Source organism: Hippopotamus amphibius, chromosome 4, assembly GCF_030028045.1.
Source record: "Hippopotamus amphibius kiboko isolate mHipAmp2 chromosome 4, mHipAmp2.hap2, whole genome shotgun sequence".
In the NCBI taxonomy this organism is placed as follows: domain Eukaryota; kingdom Metazoa; phylum Chordata; class Mammalia; order Artiodactyla; family Hippopotamidae; genus Hippopotamus; species Hippopotamus amphibius.
This window is the reverse complement of record NC_080189.1, coordinates 129,330,025-129,356,677: the sequence shown is the minus strand read 5'-3', so window position 1 is coordinate 129,356,677 and position 26,653 is coordinate 129,330,025. Positions and strand designations below refer to the sequence as shown.

Genomic DNA, 26,653 nt, shown 5'->3' with positions numbered 1-26,653 from the left:
TAAAACAAAGCACAACTCGGGACTTCCCTGATGGCGCAGTGGTTAAGAATCCACATGCCAAAGCAGGGGACATGGGTTCGATCCGTGCCCCAGGAAGATACTGCATGCCACAGAGCACCTAAGCCCGTGTGCCACAACTACTGAACCTTGCGTGCCTAGAGCCCGTGAGCCGCAACTACTGAGCCCACATGCCACAGCTACTGAAGCCCATGCGCCTAGAGCCTGTGCTCCACAACAAGAGAAGCCACTACAATGAGGAGCCCGCGCACCGCAATGAAGAGTAGCCCCCACTCGCCACAACTGGAGAAAGCCCGTGTGCAGCAACGAAGACCCAACACAGCCAATAAATAAATAATAAATAAATTTATTAAAAAAAAAAAAAAGAAAGAAACACAACTCAAGGCTGGTTTAAACAGTAAAGGGCATATTGGTTTATGAAACTAGAAAGCCAAAAAGCATGGTTCTGGCATTGGGCAGATCTTGATGTGGCTCAGCACATTCACTAAGGGTCCCGATTTCTTTTTTCCATCTGCTTTGCTTTCCCTGGCAAAGGATCTTTATTCTAAGGGTCATCCCCTTGGGATCCTCGGATGGCTTCCGGGGGTTTATAGGGCCATAGACACCCTTGTTCCCAGCATCCCCAGGAGGAACTCTGCCCATTTCCTCTTATTGGATCTGCTCTGGTCGTGTGCCCAGGACACAGTGGCAAAGGGGAACACGCTGTGCTGATTGGCTCAGTCCGCATCATGGGTGTCACCTGCAGAGCTACGTGGAACCCCTACTGGAAGCTGCGAACTCTCAGTCCCCATCTTTCATTATGGGCGGTTGGTCAGGAGTCCTACTGATAAACTCTTAGTTATTAGTTCAAGTTAGTATAAATGTTGTACACTCATAAATGAAGATCTGTCCAAAAAACACGTCGTCCTTGACTTTTCTCATTGCTTTGCACCCCAGCATGGAGAGTCTTTTTTTCTTCCCTCATCACCACACCTGGGACCTTCCTTCTCTCTGGGCCCATCGGAAGCTTGGTCGTGGTGACTCACCGCAGCACTGGTTTTGCCAGGCTCCTTATGTGTTGCGTGACCAAGGGTGAATTAGTTCACCTCTGAGCCATGGGTTCTCTGTGTAATTTACCTGCTTGACAGAGCTGTTTGGAGTGTTTTCCAAGGTAATGTATCCATCACAAAGAGTAGCCCGGCGATGAACATGGGGTTCCCAATCTCAACCCAAGTCTGCTGGTGCCCTGGGGTTACTTGCAGTTACTAGGTTCTAGAACTTGGGATGGAGATGCTTGCCAAGCCCTGAGCTGTTTGGAAACCAGGTTGCCAGATCCCCGGGGCTACAGAGAGTTTGGAGACAAAAATCAGTGGGAAATCATGGAAGCCAATGAATGAAAAGTAATGACCTCAACCAAGTGGAACCATCCAGACTCCTACACCACTGCAGGTCAGGGAGACCCACGCGTGGGCTCGTTCTGTTCCTCCGCTGGTAAGGTACAGAAAGAACAAGCTCCAGCCGTTCTTAGGGGCACCAGTGTTCCTGCGCTCAGAGGGTGAGACTGCAAGGTACCTGCTGACACTTACTCAGAATAGCCTAGTTTCTGATGAAAACCAATAATTGAATATTTGTTTTTAAAAAGATGTTTCTTGGCACTTCCCTGGTGGCGCAGTGGTTGGGAGTCCGCCTGCCAATGCAGTGGACACAATCCCTGGACCAGGTTCAATCCCTGAGCCGGGAGGATCCAATGTGCCACGGAGCGGCTGGGCCCGTGTGCCGCAACTACTGAGCCTTCACCTGAGAGCCCGAGAGCCACAGCTGTTGAGCACACATGCCGCAGCTACTGAAGCCCACGTGCTTGGATCCCAGTGCTCTGCAACAGGAGAGGCCACCGCAATGAGAAGCCTGCAAACTGCAGTGATGGGGGAGGGGCCCTGCTCACCGCAACTAGAGAAAGGCCGCACACAGCAACGGAGACCCAACAAGTCCGTAAATAAATCAATTTATATATATATAAAAAAAGAACATTAAACAAGAAAGATGTTCTTTAAAGTGTGCAAAAGCAGTGGTAGATTTATGCAATGTCTACTTAGTTATCCCTATCTAGGCTGTTCTGAGGCAAGTTAGGAGATGGAGAGAATGGCCAACCAGGTCATCTTTGCTGTCCTCATAGCTAGGACCTGGTGAGCACTTAGCCAGGCACTGTCCTGATTTGTTCCCCACCCGCCCCCACACTGCGAGGCTCTCAGGATCTTAGTTCTCCGACAAGGGATTGAACCCGTGTCCTCGGCAGTGACAGTGCAGAGTCCTAACCACTGGACCGCCAGGGGATCACCTGCCAGGCATGGCTCTAAGCCCTGTGGTTGCACTGACTTGTTCCTTCCCTAACACCCCGTGAGGGCAGTAACTAGGAAGGACAGGTCCCTTGGTCCAGGTTACTTGGCGGGCAAGGGGCACCACTGGGATTGATCCCAGGTGTTCTGGTCCCAGAGCTTTTGGCCCCCGTACGATACTATCCCTAGTGATTTGATCTCAGGTAATTTTTTTAAGGGAGTGTCTTGTCTGAAACCTAGAGTGTATATTCATTTATGATGGGTACTTGAGGGAAGAGAGAGATGGTTAATCATTTCACATACATCATTGCCACACTTTAGTGGCAAAAAACCACCACGTGTGGCTATATCCTCCTGACCAAAAAAACCAAGGGTAGTAGGAAGCTCTCACTCCCACTTGAAGCAGCCAATTGAGACTTATTTTTAATTATTTACTGAGGCTGCATGGACAAACCCACTGTGAATTGTGGGCTTTGGGGGTGCTGGTCGGGGGGAACAGGGAGAAGATAAGTGAGTTCAGTTGACTCTTGTATGAGTTATTAATAGAACATAACATAGAAGGATCTAAACTAGCCCAGCAGATAAATTAGAGGGTAATTAGCTGCCTTGGAAAATGATTCTTTTTCTGCACAGTTCATCATAAATTTCCTAATGTTGTGCATCCTTAGAGTATTTAGATTGGGAGTTGCCCCAGATATGATTCATCTGTACTGGATTGAAGTCTGAAGTGTCGTTTACAAGTAGGGGTCTGAAGTGGTGATTGTTGGAAAATGAATGGGAGATGCTAGAATGAAGGGATGGAGCAGAGCAATTTCTTTTGACCATTTATGACTGGTCCTCACCCAGGTCAGAGTCAAATGGCATTTACCTGCCAGTGTCCACACTCAGCGTCCACCCCTGTCACTCACCCTGGAGGCCATGCCCGGCCAGGAGTGAAAATGAGGGTGTAACTTGGAGATGAGAAGAAGAAATGGGTACACATTCTGGGATTCAGCCAGTCGTAAAGCATACTTCTACTCAAGGGCTCCCACACAGCACAGTAAGCTTTTGGAAATCCTGAGTTCCAGCAAGAACATAAAAAACCCTGCCGTAGTTGAGAAGTGTATGTTTGGGGTCCACAATGTTGGGGGCAGAAAGCCCTGGAAATGGGGCAAGAGAAGATGGAACTGAGCCAGTCCTGGAAAGGTGGTGGAGTTTGAATGGACAGAGCAGAGAGGAAAGGCCAGGGGAAGGGCTGGAGCCCAGGCCCAGCCACACCAGGGACGGTCAGGGAACCTGAAATGGAGGTGGGAGAGGGGAGTGCCCCGAGGAGGAGGGGTGGATGAGGCTGGTGGGGTCAGAGTCTGCAGGGTCCTCAAGCCAAGGAAATCAGTTTAGAAATGCCGAAGACAGTTAACTGCTGCAGGGTCTTGAGCAGAAAGGTGACCTGGTGAGAGCTCTTGAAATAATTGAGGCATTTTCCCTTATCAAGCAGACAGGCATCCTCCTTTTACCTGGTGGTGGGTTGGGGGGTTATAAGCACTCCAGGCTTGCCAGATTCACCCATGGCCCCATGTGGAACGAGGAACTGGTGCCTTTGGCTAACGCATGGCCAGCTGGCCCCTAGTCCACTGCAGAGTGCCACCCTGAGAGCTCGTTGAGAGAATTTCATTCTCACACTCTTATCGCCAGTTGAACTTGTTTATAAATAGCTGGTTTTAATTAAACATTACATAAACCATATAAGTACAAAGAGAAAATTATCTTTTCTTGAAACTAAAGTTTGGGGAAGATTCAATATAGGCCAGCCACTGCCAAAAAGGCTTGGGTTATAACAATTATATAGAAAAGATCGGAAGGGGGGCCATCATTAAAAGCTAGAAGGATTCTGGAGCAGGTTGCTTCTCAAGGGTCTTTAAGAGTTCTCTCTCCACTTAAAGAGAAACTGGAAATTGTAGACAGTGCTTTACGGGTATAGATGTTGCACGAAAGGGACCTGGCACTCCACCAGCTCTCAGGGAAGGAGGGAGGGAGTGGAGATCGTATCTTGGTATTTGGTTCTAACCAGTTTCTTCCTTTCAGTTACTGATCCTCAGACAGATGTGTTATGTGATGTGCCTCCAGCTTTTCCCAGGTCTTGTCACATCCACTGCTTTTCTGTTTTGTTCTGAGTCCTGGGCTGTGGGGGACCAGTGCTGGATGGACAGCATCGGGACAGATGTTTCCATGCAGGGAGTGATTAGAAGTGTAAAGGCCTTTATTTAGTTGGGGTTGGTCTGCCTGTGATTAGTTATTAGATCCATGACTAAGTTGTGGTTCCTCCCCTGACAGCAGGGATATGGATGGGCTGGTTTGGTTTTTTGTTCTTTTTTGGTGGACTCTTTTTCTCCCCCTTTGCCCTCGCAGCTAAGGCTTTAATAGACACGGGTGGTTAAGCAGATTTGAAGATTGTCGACAGGAAACCTCTTAACCATTCCTTGGGTAGATGTGTGTGATGTGAGTCAAACAACCACTGAACACAAACAGTCAGTCTGAGCTGGGGATGTGTGATAGATGGATAGTACATGAGGCAGGAGGTTGACCGGGGTTATTGCCACCAGAATGGCTTTAGTGCAATGCAGAGACTGCTGGTTACCAGGAGACAATGATTAAAACGTGGAGCATAACTCATATATATGGAATCTAAAAAAAATGGTACTGATGAACCCAGTGACAGGGCAGAAATAAAGATGCAGATATAGAGAAAGGACTTGAGGACATGGGGTTGGCACGAAGGGGAAGCTGGGACGAAGTGAGTGGCATTGACATATAGACACTACCAAATGTAAAATAGATGGCTAGTGGGAAGCTGCTGCATAACACAGGGAGATCAACTCGATAATGGGGGGTGGGATAGGGAGGATGGGAAGGAGTTGTGGGAGGGAGGGGATATGGGGATATATGTACAAATACAGCTGACTCACTTTGTTGTACAGCAGAAACTGGCACAACAGTGTAAAGCAATTATACTCCAATAAAGAGCTTAAAAAAATACTCTTCTATTTTCAAGGTATCTCACTAACTTTTAAATTTTTTAAAATTTAGTTTATTGAAGTACATATGATTTATAATGTGTTAATTTCTACTGTATAGCAAAATGATTCAGTTATACATATATATATATACATTCTTTTTATATACTTTTTCCATTATGGTTTATCTCAGGATATTGAAGAGAGTTCTTTGTGCTACACAGTAGGCCCAACTTTTACATTTTTATGGTAAAGGAATAAATAAACAACAAAACAAAACAAACAAACAAAAAACGTGGAGCATTAACAGTATGTTATGGTGTAGGAATAAAATATATCTGGTTACAATATATAAAGAATGTTTCCCCCAAAGAAGAAAGAGGATGGACCTCTTAAAGAGTGTGTCATTTCAGGATTGGTGAAGGATCTGCATTGCACGGGCTGGTCTTCCGTTTCACCCCTGCTTGGGGTGGACTCCTCCTCTGCTTGGATAAATTCATTGTCTCTGAGGAAAAGATGGAAGAAGAGAAAGTTGGATGTCAGTTGGATACATGACAAGTAGATGTGACAAGTAGATGCCTAGGTGTTAAATTCCCTGTTAATCTGAATCACACATTGTGCATGTCAGTTTCCTTCTTCAGTCTTACACATCTTGGGGTGGAGATTCACTATTTATCTTGCTGTCATTCACTTCACTCCATCTATGTGTGCATTTCAAGAATTTGAGCTAAAAGATACATGATAGCATTCTGGCAAAGTTGATTACCCACAAGCCTTCGCATTTTTGATGCTCTCTTTTGAAACAGTTTATGCTCTGTGTGTACTTTGTTACCATTGTAATTTTTAATAGTGCTGAAAGTAGAAGCTTTTCCTGGCAGGTAGATATGGCTGTTACTTTGAAAGTGTTTGCACTATGTTTAAGGATTTTTTTAATTGTTGAAGCTAAACTAGGTGCTGTATCACACTGGAATCATAATACAGTGTTCTTTTTCTCCCAACTATATTACCTCCTGCTTAACTTACTTTTAAGTAAAAGCATAGCGCATAGGATAGAAGATATGGTTCTTTTCACAAGGCTTTATTGATTCCGGGGATGTATGCATTGGTTTATTTTAGCCTGATGCCATTATTATGCACTTGAATCCTACAGTTAGCTCTCCTTTTTCTAATTCTAAATGGCCCACCAGGTAAATTTCTGATTATAAGTTGGCTTCTTGGGTTGGTCAGCTTTCAAGGGAGAGAACGTACAGGTAATCTGATGAGAGTATTGCAATCTTTTTTTTTTTTTAATTTATTTTATTTTTGGCTGTGTTGGGTCTTCGTTGCTGCGTGCAGGCTTTCTCTAGTTCTGGTGAGCGGGGGCTACTCTTTGTTGAGGTGTGCAGGGCTTCTCATTGTGGTGGCTTCTCTTGTGGAACATGGGCTCTAGGCGCGTAAGCTTCAGTAGTTGCAGTGCATGGGCTCAGTAGTTCTGGCTCACGGGCTCTAGGGCACAGGCTCAGTAGTTGTGGTGCTTGGGCTTAGTTGCTCCATTGTATGTGGGCTCTTCCCGGACCAGGGATTGAACCCGTGTCCCCTGCATTGGCAGGTGGATTCTTAACCACTGCACCACCAGGGAAGTCCTGAGTATTGCAATCTTAAGGAAAGGTGTAATTTTCATTGCAGATTGAGACATTGGCATTTCATTTTCATTCATCAATCTCTGTCATCCTGGTAAAGGTTGAGTCCACCTTGGGGGCAAGATCTCCATCAGGGCTGAAGACCAGACCTAGACCCAGAGATGAATTTCCCAGAATATCCCCACTGTAGGAGACCACTTGGTGGACAGCTTACTTGCTGCTGAGGGAAGAGCTCTACCATCCTCATGCTTTTCATTTAAACATGAAGAGTTACTTTTAAATGTTTTAGTAACAGTGACTAATAGTGTCAACTGGGGATCAGTGCCTTTGAATGAGTGCAGTATCCTGTCAGAGGTAACCAAGGCAATCAGCCGTGTGTCCACCTGTGCCAGCTAAAGTTGAGTTGAGTGGAATAGCCTTAACCTCAAGGCTGTCTCCTTTATACCCATAATTTATGTTCTTTAACAAGGATGAAGCATGATGGAAAAAAAATTAAAATAAGAATCATCTTTTTTCATGCGCTCAAGATAAGTCAGGCTCGTTTGCGTGTTGGAAAGCATCCTGGAAAAGAATACCTGGTAGCAAATCAAATAGAAAGCTCTAGCCAGCTGACTCGCTCCCCAGCTGTATTCAGTTACAGAACAGCTGTCAGAGAAAGCAAAGCATTATTTGTCCATTTCGAGCAATTTCAGAAAGCTGTTTTTAACCCCCAGTAGTATGTTTTCTGCAGCCTTCTAATCTCCGTGAAGGTTTTAAAAGATCTAATAACCCACACTTGTATCAGGCCTGAAGTTACCACTTAAGCATAAAGGGACGCCCAGTAAGTGTTCATGTGAAAGGAATTATAACCATTAGGGTTTTATTTCCTGCAGAATTTTGCACCGTGGCACATACATCATCATATATAGATATCCTGGCTCCTGGTCAGTGAGAGTATCTACTATTTGTTGCTCAACTACATGATAAATAATATAAGATAAAAATCAGAGCTATATATATTCTTTGCATAACTATACAGAACTGGAAACAACTATTGGGTCAATTTCAATTCTAAGTGTTTTGTCTTATAGAGAGGCTGGGTCTGTGCAGTTTTATGAGCTTATGATGATGTGAAGTGCAGTTGGCGTGGTCTTTCTTTTGCATTTGAGGCACAAACCATTCTGATTTCGAAGCATCCACTTTTTTCCTCTCTCTTTTTATTAAAGGGTTTAGGTTTCTGACTGGGAAGGCTAGTAATTGAATATATCGAAATTTGAGGCTTAGAAAAAAATCGAAATGTTTGTGTTTTGGTTTTTCTTTGTGGTTGAATGTTTGCCAGACAAGTTTTTATTTTAGTGAAAGCTGTACAGAATTGTAAGTTTGCTATTTGACTGTGAAACTGGGTCAAAGTTTTAGTGAAAAAAAAAAAGTAGAACAAACCTATTGGGTGGCTTCTAAGATTGGAAGCCGATTCCTTACAGGAAAATCATATGAGCTACCTTATCTCTTACTTAAAGCATTTAATATTATATTTTGAATATTTTAAAGGTACATATCATCTGGATTCTCTCCCCGGTAGCAAACTTGAACGTAGAAGGAAAATCTTTTATATGGTAGCCTTCTTGAGTTAGGCTTAAGTGTAAGATAAACCTATGTGCTTGAGACAGTGATGTGAATTTAAATGCCAAGATCAACACAAAAATCTGCTCATATTCCGTCACTATTAGACTCTCTTTTCAAATATGTTATCTAGAAACCATTTGATGGAGACAAAAAGTTATTGAATTACCTAAACTCTTCCATACCTTTCACTGATAATTTTCAGCCCTTTCACAGCACAATATTACTATAACTATATAGGTAGAACTAGAAGATACTTCCTCATGGGCATGCTTGCTGTATAGTATAAAATGATCTATTTAATATAAAAGCTTAAGTAGTTTTACCTGCTGTTTTTGTATCTTTAATTAAAAGGGCTCCAGATGGTGAAGAATGTTATAAAAATATTCTTGTGTATGTTCTGTGCCTTCCTTGAGTGCTTGGATTGAGGAATTTTTTGCTTTTGTTGATTTCCCTGCTCCCACTCTACTTTTAAGAGTCTTTCCCATATGTGTTCAAAATCCCTGGCCATGTCTTATTTTTTAACTGAGGGGAGATGTATTTTTTTCTTTTGTGGCAAACATTGGCTTTCTATTGGAATGAGCAAGTGACAGAAAAGAGAGGCCAAGTTTCTGTGACTCAGTTCAATAGGTTACCGAACTCAGGTCCAGCTGCTTGCTGCTTAAAAACAATATTCGAGAGACAAGTATTGGTAGAAAGGAAAAGTTGCTTTATTGAGGAAGCTGGCAACCTGGGGAGAAGGCTGACTCGTCTCCAAAGGCCAACTCCCCCTTGCTGATCGCGGGCAAGAGTTTTTAAAGGGCAGTCGGTGCCTAGGTGGGGGGAGGGGGCTGCATCGTGCAGAACGGCACAGTCCATGCTGACAGTCGTCTTGAAATCAGTGTCATCTTGAAATCAGTGTCATCTTGATTGTTTAAGTACAGTTAGTCTTCAAGTTCCAGGGTTGATTTGTTCCCATTTCCTTGAGGCCAGTTCTTGGAATTGTGGCAGCTTATGTCATAGCTGCAGTCTGGTCATCAGGTAGTTAACTTCTACACCTGGTGGAGGTTTCAGTATCTACAGAACAGCTCAAAAGATATGGCTCAGAATATTATCTATTGTTCTTGAGGAGGAACTAAAGGTTCTTGCCTTTATTTAATGACTAAGCTATTATTATTTTGTCCTGTTTGACTGCTTTTCTTTGCTTCTGCATCTTCTGGCTTCTCTGATTAAATTCATTCTTTGACTAAAGGTTTGCTACAGACAAGAGGCAGGCAGAGGACACGGGCAGGGGGCGGAGGGGGGGGGTCTGTCCCGGGAAGGCCCTGTGGGTTCCTGCTCAGCTTTAAATATCCATCCCTTCCACAGGCTAGAATATGGAAATGGGCGTGGGTCCTGTGCTTCCACAGGTCTCTTCAGCATCCCTTTGAGTCTGGCTATCTCCCTCTAGACAGCTACCCACGCACCAGCCTTCTTGGTTGTTCTCTGAACACCTTGGTGGGCTTTATACTGAAGTGGGGGGTGGGGAATGGGCGTCCCACCGGCAACTTTATGCTTCTTCTTTTCTTCCTTCAGTTCCCTCTGAAGCCACTTATCCCTCATGGACCATCATGAGGCCTCTGAATTTCCTCTTGTGACTGTCAAATGTCACTTCTTTCCCAGGAACAGTTTGGGACCACTTCATCTTTTGCTTTTAGCAAGAGAGAGGATACAGATGTGGTCCCCAGATAGTAAGGGTCTCTACACCCTCCCCAGGGCATGGGCCAGGGAGCTGTGCTCCCACAGTAGCCACACATAGGCCCCTAGAAAGTCCCCAAGGGATGGGAAGAGAATTAAAATATTAAGCACACTTAGAAGGATGCGAAGGAATAGAATTAAGCATATTCTATCAGAGGAAAAATAAGACTACATACACATCTCAACTCCTAAAAAAATCACCAATCAAGTTGATATATTCTGAACCCCTGGGAGGAGCCAGTTTTAGCCCTTGATAGGAGATTTGGCCTGAGATGCCTGTCCTCTGAGGTCCAAAGGGGAGCATCTTGGGTGACACGGGCTGCTTGGAAGAAGATGAATGGCTTTCCCGGCAGGAGGCTGGAGTTAATCACTGTCTTTCTGTTTGATGTGCTGTCCACATATGCATCCAGACTCAGAACCCTCCTCTGTGTGGCAGTGGGATTTGGTCTCTGATCTGAGTAGCTGCTCCCATCCCAGAAGGGTCGAGCTGGACCTCAGCTCCACCTGGAAAGAGTCCCTGGTCCCTTTCCTCCTCCAGATTCATTTGCCCTGGGAATTAAGGTGGAGAAGTCTCGAGCTTCTGGTGTCCTCGTAACAGCAAATGTCATCATGTCACTTTCCTGCTAAGAAAGTTCCAGGGTTCACCATCACTGAGATCATCTCTACACCTCTTGGACTGCATACCTCTAGCAAAAAAAAAAGGAACATTTTGGGACTTCCATGGTGGTCCAGTGGTTAAGACTCCATGCTCCCAATGCAGGGGGCCTGGGATCAATCCCTGGTCAGAGAACTAGATCCCACATGCCGCAACTAAGACCTGGCACAACCAAATAAATAAATAATTTAAAAAATGGAACACAGGCCCCTAATATGTGTGTGTGTGTGTGTGTGTGTATTTTGTAAAGTATGTCATATGTATCTGTAGAAAATATTAATACAATTGGATTTCTTTTTTTGGGTAGAAATGTATATAAGTGAGTTCCATGCTTCAGTTTAGTGAGCACAGGCTTGCAGGGTAAATCCAGACCTTATTTGTGGCATCAGGCTCCTCTGCTGCTGACTGCAACCCTAACTCTTGACCGTACAGGTTTACTTTGCTCTCTGTCTGCAGGCAGTTCATACAGCCTCTGTTCAGGCCTCCCTGGCCCATCTGTCCTCAGGCCTCTGCGTTCCACAGGTGCCTTTCTTTCTACACACACCTCACTTTTCTGACATGACCTTCCTCTCTCCTTCTTCCTTGAATCTTAAAGGGCTGCTTTTCTCCCCTGCACAACTGTTGGCACTTTGTAATTTTTCATCAGCTTCCCTAAGAAGATACCTGTTTCGACAGCTCTCCCGTTAGACACCGAGAATCCTAAACGTTGCTTGACTGTTTCCCCCTTGTGTCACCCAGGCCTGCTTCAGGACCCCTAATGATCAGAACACTCTTTTTTTACATTGTGTCAGAGAATGTGTGAGTTTATCTGCGGAATACATTCATAAGAGGAGACTGGCTTGTCAGAGCGTGTATGCATCTGTGACTGTGATGGACGTTGCCAGATTGCCCTCCGGAGGGGTTGTGCCGACTTGTGGACACAACGAGGAGGGGATGTTGAGTGCCCGTTTTGACACAGTGATGCCAACACAGTGTATCATCCAACTTTTCGATTTTTGCCTGTCAGATGGATGAAAAATGATGTCTCACAGTTCCAGCTTTTTCTGTGATTCTGCTTAAAACTTTGTTCTTGTTGAGGATTAGAAAAGAAAGTGATAGTGTCTTAAGAGGTAAAAGGCCCCCTTTGGATGGAGTTGCCATCCTGCCTCAGTCACTACATCAGCAGCTATAAAACTGGTCCTAAAAGCTAGAATGGCCTCTTAGAAGTAAAGTGACAAGTGCACTGGATCCTTTAGAAGAACCCCCTCGTCATAAGAGCAAGGTCATAAGAGGCTCTTCACTTAGCAAATACTAACTTTGCAGTTTGGACGGACACCAAAGCACATCCTTCCAACACATGGGGAGTGAATGGTTTGGTGAGGGAGGAAGCCACCTTCTGAGGTGATGTCTTTGCATTCCCAGAGGCAGCCCAGATGGTCTAAACAGAAAATACAGCTTCTCAATAAACCAAGGAGTGCCTGTCATTTCAAACAGGCAAATTATATGCAAGAATACTAGTAGCATTATTTATGGCAATGCAAAACTGGAAACAACCGACAAGTCCAGAATAGGGGATAATTATATGATATAGCCATATGATGGAGTGTTATGTAATCTTTAACATACATTTTTATTGACAAGGGAAAATATCTACATGCTAAATTTAAGTTAAAAATGTAAAAATGTACATGTAAAATGTAACCTTCTTGCCATGGAAAGAAAAGTGGCAATAAATTGAAAGCAAAAAAAAAAAAAAAAAAAAAAATCAAAACAAAACCAAAAAACCTGAAAGGACATATGCCAGAATGTTAGATTTAGTTGCCTCTGGGAGACGGGGTTGTATGCGGGGGTTTTTTTTTTCTATCTGCTTCTTTATATTTGTCTGTATTAACTTCCTACCTTATACTGGTGGTCAGGAGGGGAAAAGGTAAAAATCTGAGCTCCCTCCAGCCCCTCATTGTCCACAATAAAAAGGACATCAGACTGTCCTAAGGCCTGAACTTGGGACTGAGTGGGACACCAGGCTGGGAATAGAGATGGGTTGCCAATATGATCAATTTCTCGCAGAGCCTGATGTGTTAGGGTAAACACTTTTAATTGAGGAGAGTGTTACTGAGACCTTTGTGAATAAATCCATGTTGGCAGATGTACTAAGTCTATTGCAGTTATAGGATATTGTGGTATTAAAAGTGATTTCTCCAGAGCCCTGTCACAAGCACCCTCCACAGTAGAGAAATTCAGCCACAGAGAAGGAAGCCCAACCATTTCTTATGATGGTGATGATGATGGTGGTGGTGGTGATGGTAATGATGGTGATGATGGTGGTGGTGGTGATGGTGGTGATGGTGGTGGTGATGGTGATGGTGGTGGTGGTGGTGATGATGATGGTGATGATGAATTATGATGATGGTGATGATGGTGGTGATGGTGATGGTGGTGGTGGTGATGATGACAAGGACAGCAGTAGTACCAGCTGACACACTTGGAAGGATAGCTATGCGCCAGGCACAACTCTAAATGTTCTGCACTTATCCCACCATGTAATTCACACACAAAGTATACACTGTGTTAAATGTTATTACTGCTCCCACTTTTCAGATGGAAAAACCAAGAGAGTGAGTAGATAACCCAGTCACACAGCTAGTAAATGGCAGAGCCACACAGCTCCGGAGTAGAACCCAGTCTGCCTTTCTTTATCAGACGGATCTAATGGGTCTAAGCAAGTCAGGGGACAAGGAACTTTGGGAGATGATGGAAGCGTCTATGTTCATATGCATTGTTGTGGCGGTTACATGGGTGTGTACATTTGTCACGATTCACCCAACTGTACACTGAAGATGGGTGGACTGTGTTGCATCTAAATTATACCTCCATCATGTTGGTTGTTTTAAAAAGGGCTGGAGGTATCCTGTTTCCCTAATTGCAAACAGGAGTCTGAGAATTTACTACTATGATATGAGGACAGGTGAGGCCCATCCACAGAACACCCCCAGACTCCAGAAAAAGAGGAGAGAGAGATGGCCCAGGTGGAGCTGGTTCAGCCCCTTTCCTGCTGCTGCAGCCTTGCAGGCTCGAGGCCTGGGGGGCAGTCCAGGGAGGGGGGTGGGCAGCAGGGCCCCACGTGACCCTGACCTTTCCCCCAGACACCCTGGGAAGGTGGGCCATTTGGGGGTCACGCTTCCCCTCTGTGGAATTGGGATGGAATACTTTGATCTGCCCAGGAATGAGGAGGGGAGCCGGAGTCCCTTGAACTCTTTCACTGGAAATTACATGTTACTTGCAGAGAACTCCCTGCCACGTTCAGTCTGTAGTGTTGGGTAGCTGGCCACATGGGCCCGGTAACCATCTGTCTTATGCACTGAACACAGTTCACACCCCAAATTATGGTTTTCCCCACATTGCTGGCCTTAAAAAGACTTGCAAATAGGCAACACTACAAAAGTTCAAATCTACAAGTGCCAAAATACTGTGTTTTTAACAATGTGTGTTTGGTTAATCAGCTACATTAAGGAACTCTAAAACATGCCAAATGGGTTTGGGTTTCTCTTCTCTCTCTCTCTTTTTTTTTTTTTTTTTTTTTGCCAATAACGACAAGATCTCAGTGAAGATGATGGCATGCCTCCAGGCCTATATTTTTATACCATTGTATGTGGCCTCCGGTTTTGAAGTCCTTTCCAATGACAGGGTGGTGGTTTGTCCTACCCAAGACCAAATGATCAGACTCTTAGTATCTTACCCCTCCGCATCATCAGGATTTTGGCAGTGGGAGTTGGCTTCTCTGGTTCTGATCAGGGAAGCATATTGTCAACAGGAAGTGTGTGTCAGCGAGACAGAGGCGACTTCGGGCAAGATCATGGGGAAGAGGCCAGATCTCTGCGTGTCGTTGTGTCCAGCCCTGTGCATTGAGGACAGGACAGGAGCAATTGCTGCTTGCTCAGAGTGTGGACTCAGTGAAGCTCTGCTCAGTTCTGGCAGGAGACAAATTGCCCTCCTTCAGGAACAGTTAAGACTTGCTTTCTTGACATCACACACTCCTCCAAACCCATAAATACATTGTTCTTCATTTTCCCCAAATTCAGGATGACAGTGTGGAGAGTGAATGGAGTTAATCCACTCTGCAGGGCTGTCCTCTTCTTTACTCTTGCAATGTTTATTTATGCCCCTTAATTCTTTTTTTTTTTTTTTTTGGCTGCATTTTATTATGAAATAGGCAAAAGCACAAAAGTGAAAATCTACACATGCCCAGGTCTCCTGCATTTTAAAAATGGCCCATTCCTCTGTTATATACAGTAAAGTTGACTTGCGAAAGTTTGATACAGAGGCCGCCTATAGTTTGGAGGGGAGCTAAGTGTTAATCTTTGACTCCCGAGGCCCCAGTTAGGGTAGTGAGGAGAGGGACATTACAGAAGGGAAAATTTTAGGTCAGGAAAAGGAAAGATTTTCTAGCATCCAAAGCTATCAGGTCGTGGAATAGGCTGCTTCCCGGGGCAGGGAATGCGGGGGCATTTCAGCCACAGGTACTGGAATCCTCCCTCCTGAATCTCCCAGATTCCCTTTCTCCAGACTGCTGACTCCTGGAACAGAGAGAAGGTGCTGTGGCCGCAAAGCAGCTCATGCAGTTCAGAGCAGGAATTCCAGGTGTGTTTCTGCGGCAGAGGAAAAGCGTTCTCATCAGGGGCTGCTCGGCTCCAGGACGCTCTGGAACGGTTTCCCAGCCCCGCGCTCTGTTTCTGGCATCCAGGGAGCTACAGCGCTCACGCCAGGGTGAACTCAGCACTCTGCTTACTTCATCAAGAACATCTTGCTCCAAAAGCAAAAAGTGCTGAACTCAGAATGGTAGTTGATTGACCCTCTGGTGCCAATTTTTTTTAAAAAGGCACAGTTCAATTTGCAGAGAGCATTTCTGTGGACCTCCGAGTGGCCCAGCCCTCCAGGTGTGGGGAGACAGGTGCAGGGCTCAGAGCAGGTGGTGCTCCCAGCCACCCTGTTCTCTTCAGCCTCGCCCCACTGGCTCTAGCCAGAGCAGTCTCCACACTCCCTTAGCTTCAGTGTAGCATTTTAAAAAAGGGCCTCAAAGGCCAAACAATGTTGGAAACCTCCCCCACAGAACAGTGGACTCACTGCGTAGCTCTGCTGTAATGGGGGCTTGAGGTGAGGATGACAGGTCAGTAGGACTGTCACCTCCATGTCTAACCTTGCTCCTTTGGACCTTGACCACTCTTTCCTGTTGTTCATTCAAGAGTACGTTGATAAGCGGGGGACTCTTTATCTCCTTTTGTGGTGACCTTCTGATATGGTCAGATTTGAAAGGCAGTGCCTCCTGGGACTTGGATGGCAGCCAGCTTTGAGGGACGAGAAAAAGTGTACAGACCTAGCAGATGTGAGCCGAGATTGCAGTCTAAGTCCCCGGAGCAGCGTTTTAGAGCTTATTTAGGGGGAGTCCCAGGATGAATGGAGAATCCTGCCCTATTGACTATTCATTTTTAATGGCAAGAGGGAGATCACATCTGTTTAAAGGAGGAAACAAAAGCATTTACAGAGAAGGTCGCTTCACACAGACTGGAGCCGTCAAACCCTGTTCCCTACTTTTGCAGCAAATGGGTCAAAAATAATTAAAAGGGAATACGGTTTTAATTCTTTTCTGTCTCCTCCCTCATTCTAAATCATTCCCATACAGTGCTGATAAACATACAAAAGCCTGCTTCGTCTTCAAACAGAAATGCTTAGACTTGGAATTTAAAATAGGTGGCCCTTGGGCCTTCCCCAGTGGCGCAGTGGTTAAGAATCCACCTGCCAATGCAGGGGACATGGGTTCGAGCCATGGTCTGGGAAGATCCCACATGCTGTGGAGCAACTAAGCCCATGTGCCACAACCACTGAGCCTGTGTGCTGCAACTACTGAAGCCCGTGCGCCCCAACAAGAGAAGCCACCACAATGAGAAGCCCATGCACAGCAATGAAGAGTAGCCCCCACTCGCCACAACTAGAGAAAGCCCGTGCACAGCAACAAAGACCCAACACAGCCAATTAAGTAAAATAAATAAATTTAAAAGATAATAAAATAAAATAGGTGGCCCATTTTTTGAAAAGGAAGGCAGTAGTTGTAAGTGTGTATTGTTTGGGGGACCGGGGGAGGGCCATGTGGGCTGTAACTGCAGGCAAAGCCGATGATGCTCAGCACGCCCTCCATCCTGCATCCCTTGGGTGCCCTGTGCCCGTGCCACCTGGGCTCTCTCCCTCCTGGGATTCTCCCTTCCCCTGTCGTTGCCCATAATTAAGGTCCATCCTGCTATAGAGCTGCTTTCCAGCCCTGGGAGGTGGAGAGGGAGGAAGAAGGTTTCTGGAGGGTCGATGCTGAAACCCAACAGGTCTTTATCCAAGAAGAAAGTTTTGTTTTAAAGACAGGCCAGATGGGGAGCGTTTTTAGAGAGCTTTTAGTGTAGGGTTGTAGCCGAGAGGGGGCCAGCTGCTGCTTCTCTGCAGAGCTAGCCTGGGCCGGTCACAGGGTACTGCATGGCTGGATCACAAGACCAGTCCAGCTTGCCTCTCAACTCTGCCATTTCTAGGGTACTTTTAAGCTTTTTAGGTCACACTTGCCTTCATTATAAGCAAGGGACATTACCTGCTCTGTGTCCTGAGATTACTACTAAGATCAAATAATAAAACCTATATGGTAGTTCTTTGGAAACTGTAATATCCCAAACATATATAAGGGTTTTTTTTTTTTAAATCATTTTTATGGTACTATTTCCCACCAGATTCCTCCCTTACCAAATTTGTTCCCTAGATCCACACCCATCCCCAAGCAGTCATGTCAATAGAAATTGGAAACAGGTTGTTCTTTTACATATTTGGTCGTTCAAGGCCAAAAAGAAAATTTAACTATCAAGTACAATTGGTTGGTGAAGCTCAGCTTTCTCTTGCGGTCGGAATGGTTGGCCCTCGACCCAGAAAATAATTTTATTTCTGGTGCTTAAGAATAAACCCCAGAGAGAGAGAGATCAGAATTTAGAAATTAAAACATACCTTTTATGTTCATCTTTCCTCCTAATTGAAGACTTACCCTATCATTAAATAAAAATAATTTAAGTATCACTAAATGCTTTCTGCATTAAAATATTAGCATTTCCTGTGTTTCTGATTAATAAAAGCACAGAAAATACAAATTTCCTTCAAGTCCTAAAAGCAAGCATTTAGAAGTTAGATTCTTCATTTCCAAAACAATTTTTTAAGCTCTTTATTGGAACATAATTGCTTTACACTGTTATACCAGTTTTTGCTGTACAACAAAGTGAATCAGCTGTATTTATACATACATCCCCATATCCCCTCCCTCCCAGGACTCCCTCCCACTCTCCCTATCCCAGCCCTCTAAGTCATCACCCATCACAGAGTTGATCTCCCTGTGTTATGCAATTGCTTCCCACTAGCTATCTATTTTACATTTGATAGTGTATATATGTCAATGCTGCTCTCTCACAAATTTTGTTTCTTTGTGGATTTAAATTCACATGCTATTGAGTATCTCACTTTAAAGCAATACTGGGGCTTGTTTTAGGTAGCTTTTAAATTGTGAGTTGTGAATATATAGTTACTTGAATATCAGTTATTTCAGTAAATACGTACATTAGAAAATAAGGTAAACTTGGTTTCTGCGTACCTCTAAAACGTATTCATGTTTAAGTTATCTACATCCATTAATTTATTGTTCACAAATTACATGATAAAGAGGAATGAACAAGAAAATAGAATGTTCAAAGTTTAAAGTAGGACCAGGTTTGCAACAAGAAATAGCTGTTTGTGTTAAGATTGTATTTTTTTTTTTTTAAGTTGAAAAACTAGGGCAGCTATTTATGGAAATATTGATCAAAATAGGCTTTATCGAGATAATATCTGAGCCGTTCCATATCTTTAAAAACGTTTTGCCTTTAAAAACTAAATGTTAGCAGATGTTTGTGTATTTTTACAAGACTTTCTCGTTATCCCCCTAGCGTTGCTTAACTTTCAGGATGAGGTAACAATTTTGCTTCCTGGCTAATTACAGTACACGCCCTTCCTAAGAAAATCCTCTGTGCGAACTTGAATTGTGTACTTGGCTGTGGACTAGAATGTGTTCCATTTGGATTGTGTGCGTAGCAACTACTGCTTTTGAAAGATTAAAATGTGTGAATATGGACAGCATGAGAATGATAAAAATGTTTAATTCAGTCTAATAATTAGAGGTAAAAGTCTTCATTTCCCCACCTTGTCTCCCTATTCCTAAATAAGCACTAGATATTCAACTAGTTGGTTGATTGGAAAGGAAACATCACAATGTTGGAAGAATATATTTACATTCTTGCGGTGGTCAATGTTATTGTTTTGGAGGCTTCCTCAAGTTCCTTCCTATTTTAGGATAAAATCATAACTATTTAATCCTTCGTGTGGCCCATGAGCTGAAGCCTTTTGAGCTCAAGCCTTTTAAAACCCCATAGGTGTTCCGCGAAGGTCATGGGTTCAGTCCCCATATGGCCCGTGTATATGGTGTCCAGCTGTACCAGGCAAGTGAGTGGGAAGTTGTAGGATTTGTGCTGATTCACAGCTTCCTGAAAAACAAGTCCAAGTATTGGCCCATTGAGGTTGTGTGGGTGGTGTCACCCCTATACGCCTGGGTTAGCTCATGGGAGCAGGAAATGAGATCTCTCAACAGAGACCATCTCAACAGTGCACTGGATCCAAGCGTGTGTCTGCACCCACAAAATGTCACAACCCAAAGGCCTGGAAAGGATCACCAGGTCACACCAGAATTTCTGTGGAGTGATGGAGAGCCTTGTTCTAGGAAGCATGTCCTGGCAGAAGTGATTGCCGTGGTGGATGTTTGCTGAATTTAGTTCTGATGAGCAGGTAGATGTGACCTAATGGAGCAGAAGAATGGGAATCCAGAAGTAATTGCTGGTTCTCTGTGTGCAGAATGTTGTGTTAGGATGCAGTTTTCTGCTGCTGCCCTCATTTCTATTTTTTGGTTCATCCTTGAGAGTCTTCACCCCAAATCGGATGATTGTGACCATCAATTTAAAAAGAACATCTCATCCTAAAAAACCTAAGTAAATGACTCTAAATTTACCGATATTGACAACAGGATGATTTAAACATTTTTCCCTTGCATGATTCTGATACTTGAATGTGACTTTTTCAAAGGAGAACCAAAAATAACCTCAAGTGAAAGACCTGAACTTAAATCCATAACTTAATATCTTTTTGCATCAACTGATTTGGATAAATGTGTTTCTGAATGTGAAGATAGGGGCGGGCCCCAGCAAGAAATGTGCAGTCAAGTTGTACCTCAATGTAAAACCCATGAAACTCGGGTGGGTCCTTTGCAGGTCACTGTCCAGTGCTGTCAGACCCTGCCGTCATGATAGTTTGACATCTGTTCCACTCAGAGCCTCTGCCCAGGTCGGTCAGTTCAACTCCAGGTTTACCCTTCCTCCTATTTCTGTCCCCACCATCATGCACCTGGCGTACGCACCAGCGAACCTCTCTCTGTGGTCTTAGGACTGGAATTCAACAAGAGTCCCCCCATTATTTCTTCCGCCTACAGTCTCCCTCTGTTGCAGTCCATTTTGCATGTTGTTAAAAGATTAACGGCTTCACTCCCCTGCTCAGAAGTATTCAGTGAGCCTCTGCTGTTGAGAGTCTGCAGTCTCTCATTCACTGCCTGATACATGAGGTCCTTTTACGGCTGTCACAGAGTCTGGAAGGTAACGTAGACGTTCATCAGGTCAGATCTGAGTGCTCTATTGTGCCTGCCTGACAAGCTGTTTTCTCCTCTTGCTGCTTAAGTATTTTCTGTGATGTGGAACATACGGTTTATTCATGCATCCGAGACTTTTTAGAAAGTTCTTCACCATCGCAAGTGTAATCCTAACTAATTCTGCACCAGTTCTCTGGGTTTGCGGCTTGTCCTCAGCCAGGAAAATGAGGCATCCACTGTTTTAAAATATAACTTGTATTAATCTTCAGGTACGGGGAGGCTGACAGACCAGGAGATGACTGCCGTTGGAGAGGTCTTTGTTGTGCTCACAGTTCCCAAGAGGAAGGGGTACATCACTCCACAGGGGAACACACGGGGAAGCACCAGGGCCAGTTAAGAGGCAGAGGGACTGAGGGGAAAACGTAGACAAGAGCTCTTATTTGGTTTTCTTGGCAAGGAATGGGTGAAGTGCAGAGTAAACAGGGCCAGGCAGGGTTAGGATTGTCTAGTTTGAATGATTGAACAGACTCTGGGGCTGGGAACTGCCTGCAGTTGTCTCTTATCAGGCCCTGGGGAGATTAGGGCAGGTGGATAGTGACCTGAGCCTGGAATTCTAGTCCCATAAAGGAGGCGGTTGAGGGTGTGGGTTCTGGGTAGGTTAGTTTGCATCCGAAGGCAGCTCACAGGTGGCCCCTCTAAGATAGTATTTTGCTATCGCTAGGAGTCAGCTAGTCTTAGGAAGTACAGTCCCTCCAGGATCAGCAAAGCCCGAAGAGGTCAGAGCATTAAAATACAGAATAAAAAGTGGTGATTAATACACCTGTCTACCCTGAGTCTATCTCAGGTACAAACCACCTATGTAATCTTGAATGAGAACCTCCAGCTCATCATGGATACAGTGGAGGAGTAAAGGTTATAGCATAGCCAAGAGCTCACGCTTTCCTCTTTGTGGGGGTGGAGCCTCCCACACTTCCAGCTACTTTCCCCCCATCCCCAGGTTCCCAGGGGAAGTTTCACTCGCAGGCACTCTCTCCCTCCCTGATAATGTACAGGGAAAGCCATCAGCTGTGGGCCGCCCTGAACCTTCACTTTAATCTCTTTCATATGTGGACTTTCCTGCCTACATTTGTATCCTAAACTCCTTGGGCTAATGGGCTGTCTTTGGGATGCAGTCACTGGCCCAGCCACTCTTAGAACTTTTGAGTTCTTGGCTTGAGCCAAAAGATTATTCCCTGCACACTCTACACATGTGACCCACTTGACAGGTGACGTTTAATAATGTCTTTGCGAAGGCAGAGCTAAAATAGCATCGACTTCCAAGTATAACACAAAACGTGGCAGACCTTCCGTACTAACAACTTGGAAAAATAAATCTCCATTTTATGTTGCAGAATTATTAACCAAGTTGGCAGCGAAGAGGAGCACGGAACTCTTATTTTTCAAGGCAAGAGCGGAAAATAAAATCCCTTTATTGACACTGATGCCAGTGCACGAGCTATAAAAGTTAGAAGGGGAAATGTTGATCCATTTGACAGAAATGAAGCACCAATTCTATAAACGTAAACGGTGTGGAAAATACTGTGCTGGTGATCACTGTGGAAAAACATCCCAAGGACCAAGTACTCTGTTGTTCAGAGAGTCAGATTTGTTTTCCCCTTCAGATGAAGCAGGAAAGTTAAATTGTGTTGTGAAACCTTGTAAATTTCTTAGAAAACCCCTATGAATTGGATTTCATAAATATTGGTGTTAATTAGAACATGATAAGGTTTTTAACATGTAGGCGTGAGCATCCTTTACAGTGCTGTCTCATTAAACGAGCATTTACTCAAACAGGTGTAAAAAGCAGAAACGGTGTTTCGTAAACAAATGTACATTTTCAAATGTTAAATGAATAGCAGCTAGCAACTAATTAGCAGGGAATTTTCGTTCCACGCCTCAGTTTTTGCTTGTGATGGTATAAATAGGACTTCTCAACTCAAAGTCTAAAAAGGAACTAAAATGATCCATTCTTTGAAAACAAACAAAATGTCCCCCTAATGCTTGGAGGGGAAAACCCTCAGAGTTTGCTTCTCTCTGTTGTCCTGCAGGGAAGGCTGGGCTGGTACAGAACATACTGGAATAACCCTGGAAAATTAGTGGAGCAGAGTGGCTGGTAGGTGGAAGTAGGTGTCCTGTGAGGTGTGGGAATGGTTAGGATTTGCCAAGAGAAAAGGAGAACCTTGGTCACCCCTGGTTATTTCAGAATTTGGAAACGTGATAGTTAAAAAGAACCTTCCTAAGTGAAAAGGCATTACCCGAAGCTTGGGATTGTCTTGTCACTGTTGTTTTTTTCCCTAACTCTCCTGGCCCCTTGCCCGGGATCCCAGCCCACTCCTTTCCTGCCTCAGTGCCTTCATAGTTCCTGGACTCCCTTGGGTTCCTGAGTGGCTGTCAAGAACTGTAAAAGGTCTGAGATTCTGCCTCCCTGTTAGCTAGTAAGCCAGCCTGCCATGGTTTGTTTCATAGCTGCAGGTAGAAGACATGACTCTTTGGGGTCAGAGATGAAAGGCTATTTATTCTTCACAGCAGAAGCAGTAGCAGAGAACCAGCAGTCTCGTCCCTTGTGCTTTCCTAGAGGACAGCTCGGAGAGGACCCGATGGTAGACGTATAGTACATGCTGTGGGTTGTGTTACAGGAGAGAAGAATCTTTTACAGTGGGCAATAGGCATGCCTGCCTGTGATACCGTGATTTATAAGAAGAAATGCATATCTGATCTTCATCCCCAGGTCTGGCACGGAGCTCCTAAAACCCTTGCAATCTCCTAAGTGTTGAGAGCGATGAATGTGTCTTCTGTTATGTTCATGATATGACTTATGGAACACACATCAGGATGGGGACTGGTCGCCAGAGGAACCAATCGTGTGATTAGAGAGTTGAAATTTTCAGTCCCACCCCCTGACCTCCTGGGAGGGGAGGAGAGGATGCAGATGGAATCAGTCACCAGTGGCCAATGATTTAATCAATCATGTCTATGTAAGGAAGCCTCCATAAAGCCTCCAGTGGAGGGGGTTTGAAGAGCTTCTGGGTTGCGGAACACGTGGAGATTTGGGGACAGTGGTGCCTGGACAGCATGGAAGCTCCGTGCCCTGTCCCCATACCTTGCCCTCTGCATCTCTTCCATCTGGTTCTTCCTAAGTTGCATTCTTTTATAATAAATCTAACAATATGTTTCTCTGAGTTCTGAGCGCCACTTTAGCAAATCAGCCAAACCCAAGGAGTGGGTCTTGATAACCTCCAGTCTATATCCAGTTGGTCAGAAGCACAGGTGACACCCTGGACTTGTGACTGGCATCTGACTTGGGGGTGGAGGCAGTCTTGTAGGACTGAGCCCCTAACCTGTGGGATCTGACGCTGTCTCCAGGTAGGTGGTGTCAGAATCAAGTTGAATTGGAGGACAACGGGCTGGGGTCCAAGAATTTCTTGGTGATGTGGAAATTCCCCTCCCCCTGCCCCCACACACAGACAGGAATTGCAATCAGACTTCTACTACCGTTTGTTCCTAAGAGAGACAGTATCTGTCCTGCATGAATGTTCACTAAACGAAAATCCTTTTTTTAAATTGAAGTATAGTTGAGTTACAGTGTTGTGCCAATCTCTGCTTTACAGCAGAGTGACTCAGTTATACACACATGTACATTCTTTTTTTAATATTCATTTCCATCATGGTTTATCAGAGGATACTGAATATAGTGCCCTGTGCTGTACAGTAGGACCTTGTTGTTTATCCATTCTATGTATACTAGTTTGCATCTGCTAATGCCAACCTCCCAGTCCATCCCTCTCCCTCCCCCATCCCCTGGCAACCACAAGTCTGTTCTTTTTGTCTATGAGTCTGTTTCTATTTCGTAGATAGGTTCATTTGTGCCATATTTTAGATTCTTCATATAAATGATATCATACGGTATTTGTCTTTTCTGTTTCTGACTTAGTATGATCATCTCTGGGTCCATCTATGTTGCTGCAAATGGCATTATTTCATTCTTTTTTATGGCTGAGTAATATTCCATTGTATATATGTACCGCATCATCTTTATCCATTCATCTGTCAATGGACATTTAGGTTGTTTCCATGCCTCGGCTACTGTCAGCAGTGCTGCTGTGAACATAGGGGTGCATGTATCTTTTTAATTATTCTTTTGTCTGGGTATGTTCCCAGGTGTGGGATTGCTGGGTCGTGTGGTAATTGTATGTTTAGTTTCCTGAGGAACCTCCATACTATTCTCCATAGTGGGTGTACTAACTTAAACATTCCCACCAACAGTGTGGGAGGGTTCCCTCTTCTCCATAGCATCTCCAGCATTTAAACAAACATCCTTGAAGAGAGAGTCCACACCAGGGGTAGTCAGTGCCTGGCCCACGAAGTGTGCAGAGATGCAGGAGCCCACAGAGAATCCATGTTCAGCGAGCCTAACAGTGTCTTCTGCCACCCCTCCAGCTCCCTGTGTCCTTGGGAATTGTCAGCAGCGGGTGTGAAAGAGAGAGAGAATCTTCCACGAACCGTAGTCAGCTGTGATCAACTCCTTGCATGAACCTTTTCAGGAGGGCTTTTCTAAAAGCTTCCTAAAGACCCTCGATGATCCTTGCTTCAGAGTCACATGCTGGGAGAGCGGAAGCACAGTAAACCCTCCCTGTGTGCCGTGCCTCACTCTTACCGTCTCACCGCAGCTTTCTGAGATGGTTATGGGGGAGCATCACCCCCATATCTTCCAGACGGAAAGACTCTAGTTAAGAGCACAAAGCAGTCAATGGAGAGATGAGACTCAAATCCAGGGGGTCAGAGCCCCAGGCCCTGTGCTCTAAAAAACACACTGTCTTTCCTTTTTCATTTTTCTTCCCTTGAGAGGCTTTTGGAGGAGGGGGGAGTGTGAGGGGTGGTTTTGAGATTGTGTTTCATCAGGTAAAGTTAGAGGAGTGCAGGCGAGGAGGCGAGATCAGGAATGACCTTGTGCCCGCAGACGCCTTACAAGCATCATCCCCGTCCTCCTGCGAATCCTACAATGTTCCCAAGGCAGTTGTAACCCCTATTTTATGGATGAAGAAGTGGAGGGTCAGGGAGGCTGATGGACTTGACTGAGACCACACAGCCCCTAAGTGAGGAGCTTGGAGGCCGACCCCAGGTGGTTTGGCCGTGAACTATGCTTTCCATACCCACTCCCCGGTAATCAGGGATGTTCGTATTGAGGACCCTAAAGTGCCCTAAATAATTAAGCTTCTTCTGAAACAGAAAAGAAAATTTTTTATGGGAATATAGCATTTTAAAAATATTTTCTGGTCTCGCGAGGCTTCCGACGAGAGAGGCATTGCGGTAAAGGTTCCCTGACCAGGGATTGAACCCGAGTCCCCTGCATTGGAAGCACAGAGTATTAACCACTGGACCGCCAGCGAAGCCTATCATTAATTATTTTAAGTGTCGGCAGAAAAAGATGGCGGCGAAGTAGAGAGACGTGGAGTGCATCCCTCTCCACAGATGCATTGGGAATGCACGGAAGGAGGCAGTCATTCCCACAGAGAACCAGCTGAACACCAGCAGACGGCCTCGGACACCGGAAAGGGCTGCGGAGAACCTGACATAGCCGGTGTTTCCTAGACTGAATATTCGTCTAATCCAATACTTGGACATTAGTCTGAGGCTTGGACAGTCTTCTATAAACACCTCTATCACCAGGACAAGCAACCCCAAAAGCTTGGACAACCATGAGGAAACAAAGAAACACCATGCAGGCAAAGGAGCAGGAAAAAAACCCACAAGACCAAATAAATGAGGAGGAAATAGGAAAAATGCCTGAAAAAGAATTTAGAGTAATGATAGTAAAAATGATACAAAATCTCGATAACAAATTAGAGAAAGTACAAGAAACAGTTCATAAGAACTCAGAAAAACAAACAGCAATGGATAACAAAATAACTGAAATTAAAAATACTCTAGATGCTCTAACCAGCAGAATGACTGAGGCAGAAGAACGAATAAGTGAGTTGGAAGATAGAATGGAA

At 44.7% G+C, this 26,653-nt stretch overlaps 1 protein-coding gene across 4 annotated transcripts in view; it reads left to right on the top strand.

The window, feature by feature from the left end:
* Positions 1-26,653, top strand: part of FAM171A1 (family with sequence similarity 171 member A1) — a 134,654-nt gene that overhangs the window by 28,926 nt on the left and 79,075 nt on the right. Inside the window, exon 1 of one of the 4 annotated variants that reach the window (XM_057733196.1) lies at positions 1,944-1,982. The exons of the other annotated variants lie outside the window; for them this stretch is intronic. The gene's annotated coding sequence lies outside the window, so the exon portion shown is untranslated. Of the gene's footprint in view, positions 1-1,943; positions 1,983-26,653 lie in introns of those variants that run through there. 4 annotated transcript variants of the gene reach the window in all.